The sequence below is a fragment of the Arachis ipaensis genome, chromosome B07 (assembly GCF_000816755.2).
Source record: "Arachis ipaensis cultivar K30076 chromosome B07, Araip1.1, whole genome shotgun sequence".
NCBI classification, from domain to species: domain Eukaryota; kingdom Viridiplantae; phylum Streptophyta; class Magnoliopsida; order Fabales; family Fabaceae; genus Arachis; species Arachis ipaensis.
In genome coordinates, this window is record NC_029791.2 from 18,517,203 (window position 1) to 18,517,530 (window position 328).

Here is a 328-nt window from a genome sequence, read left to right on the forward strand (position 1 = left end):
GTAGTCACAAGGTGGCAAACTGAATCATACATGGCAAAAGTAGTGCAATCTGGAAGAATTTATTTTTAAAAGATTAAACCAAAATTTCTCATTTCTCAGCCAAATTTATAATTCAATTCATTCACTTAAGATAATTTTTCATTATTCAAAACTTCAATTTTTCTGGTAAAATTCGTCCAGACTCAACCAATTTCCGTGAAGCTAACTCGCATGGTGTATTCCAAAACCCAAATTTTATATAATTTTTAAACTATTCTAGATTTTGTTGAGATAAAATGCAAGAAAATTTTATATCTTTCAATTTCTGTATTTATTTTATATCTCATCT